Genomic DNA, 2769 nt, shown 5'->3' with positions numbered 1-2769 from the left:
CAGAAAAATATTGTTCCTGCAATGTTTCTAGGGATGGCTTTTGCACCCCCTCCCCCCAACCAATGTTGATAGGGTCACATGCATTCATGGGGTTTGGGGTTATGGAGGAATTGGAAACCAAGTCATATGTTTAGCCTGGACAATAGAGGAGAGCAGAGCAGGAGATTTGATAGAGAAGACTAAGACACCGATCCTGAGCTCTTTAGTGCTGGCTGTATAAGCGTTCTGCTGGCACTGGGTGTTGCAAACATGCTGTAAGGTATTTCTGCAGCACCTGGAGAGGAGGGACTGCTGGTACTAATGTAGTGCCAGCTGGCACTGAGACTCAGCACTGCTCAGAGGGCTGGCCAGTGCTCCAACAGCACCATGGTTGGCAACCTTCAGTCTCGAAAGACTATGGTATAAGCCTACAGCACCCAGTATTCCCAGGTGGTCTCCCGTCCAAGTACTAACCAGGCCTGACCCTGCTTAGCTTCCAAGATCAGACGAGATTGGGCATGTGCAAGGGAAGGTGGCAGAATGGGTGGGGGAGGGGAGGGCAGGGCAGGGGGAGGAACTGAGGTGGGGGGAACTGGCGGAGCAGCTCCGCCGGATCCTGAACTACGTGTTGGGCTAGAAGGTTTGATACACAGTCTCTCAACTCTGCAATGACAAAATAGCTGGTGCAGACTTGGGAAGCCCTACTGCAGGGCTTGGGGTATCCCCAAGAGAAGGGGATGAAAGCCCCATCTTCCAAGGAGGCCTCAGGCAGCTGCCACAGGACTGCAAGATGGAGCAGTAGCCACTTTGGTGCTGCTGCACCTGGAGGCAGCACTGCCTTTACTATTGGGCTGCCTGAGGAGGTATGGTAGCTGTCTTGAAGTATCTGAAGGGCTGTTGCATAGAAGAAGGGAAGGGCCTGCTTTTGGTGGTTCCTGAAAGCAGGACTAGTACCAATGGGCTGAAGTTGTGGTCAGTCTCTCTCTCTCTCTCTCTCTCTCTCTCTCTCTCTCTGAACATTTCCAGGCAGAACTGGAATGGCCTTCTTTCAGGGATGCTGTTGTCCCCTGCACTGAGCAAAGGGTTGGATGGCCTCTTGGGTACCTGCCAACGCTAGCATTCTATGATTCAAGATTGTATCTTCCAAGGTCTCAGAGCAGGTTCTGATAAGAAGCAATGTTTATTAACAGAAAAAAACTTAATTTTGTTGCATTTCTGAAGGTCCTTCTTGCAAAGAACAAAACTAAGCTGAAGGTTCTTGCATACATTTGCGCCCACTTCAAACGTGAAGATCTTCCTTCTGTGGTGAATACAGTTTTTGACATTGAAATTTAATTTAGGTCAAAATTGAATTAACAACTATGGGAACGTCATGAAAGTCTTTTTAAAATGCTTTAAAAAAAAGAATAAAAATCACAAATGTACCTTGCCTAGTCTATGATACATAATGTTTTATTAAAACATGTTTTATGAGGAAGTTTTAATTAGGAACCTGTGGGATGATATATAACAGAACAGTTCTTCAGAGTTTTTATTTCAAAAATCCTTTCAGCCAAATTAGCACCTCTTAGATATATATTTGGACACCTTATCCCTATATGCACTAAAGGAGAGCTTTCTGTATAATTTGATGTCCAACTATTATTTTCATAATGCTGAAACAATGATTCTTATATATTCTTCTAACAGACTAAATGCCTCCCCATTACTCACAGTTACCAGATGGCAGTGTGCTAACTATATTTAGGTGTTCACTAAGTACACTAAGTACCTAAGGCTGCAATCCTATTCCCACTTTCCTGGCAGTTAGTCCCATTGAACACAATGGGATTTTCTTCTGAGTAGACATGCATAGGATTGCAGTGTAAATTGCTTTAAGCAAGTGAGGAATGGTTCTACCAATCAGTGATATATGGACGAAAGGACCCATGTTTAGTGTGTGAAAGAAATAAGCTTGTCTTCATATATTTCTTATATATTTCTTATATAAATGTGTCATATATTTGTCTTATATATTTCTTATATAAGTCGTGTTTGAAATGTTTATGTTCCTGAGGTCTCGGCTTGTTCAAGTCTCATCCTTCTGCCTATGGCACCATCAACCATCTTGGTGGTCAAGATGTGACCGCCAACACTCAGATGTGACATCACTCAGGAGTTGTAGCTACCGGCAGAGCAGGCCAAACCTAGAAGACAGAATCAGTGGACAAGGACAGAGAGGAAGCAAAAGGGTAGTATCCTTGACAGCAGGTCATAAGAAGGCCAGGAGACCCACAACATGGGAGGAAGAGGAGTAACCACTGTAGCTAGGGAAGCAAGAATAGGCCTAGAACAGCGGTTTTCAACTGCTGTGCTGCGGCACACTGGTGTGCCGCAAGGCTGCCTCAGGTGTGCCACAGGGCCAAGGAGTCAGGCAGCAGCAGCAGTAGCAGCAGCAGCTGAGCGTGCAGGAGAAGCAGCGCTTGGAGCCTCGCACAGCAGCAGGAAAAAAAGGAGCAGCCTGTGATGCTCCTGCTGTTGCTGATTGAGCAGCCAGCCAGGCAGCCCGAGAAGCCTGAAAGAGGTCCCAGTAGGCAGGAGCATGGAGGAGTGAGGGTGAGCGGCAAGAGCAGGAGGGAGTGAGAGCGAGCAGTGAGCCAGAAGGTGGAAGCAGGTACAAAGCCAGAAGCAGCTGGCAGGAAAAGGATCCTGGAGAGACCCTTTTCCTTGCCTGCAATGCCCCAAAGTGACCCTGCCTGCCTTGCCTCCGCTGGCAAGCCTTTGGCAGTAAGGGCTCTGGGCCACAATCCT

General features: G+C 47.1%; 1 pseudogene; it reads right to left on the bottom strand.

Annotated features, from left to right (window-relative positions):
- Positions 1 to 404: 404 nt before the first annotated feature.
- Positions 405 to 523, bottom strand: LOC136649918 (5S ribosomal RNA; annotated as a pseudogene).
- Positions 524 to 2769: the final 2246 nt, after the last annotated feature.

Source organism: Tiliqua scincoides, chromosome 4 (assembly GCF_035046505.1).
Source record: "Tiliqua scincoides isolate rTilSci1 chromosome 4, rTilSci1.hap2, whole genome shotgun sequence".
NCBI lineage: Eukaryota > Metazoa > Chordata > Lepidosauria > Squamata > Scincidae > Tiliqua > Tiliqua scincoides.
This window is presented reverse-complemented; position numbering and strand designations above follow the sequence as displayed.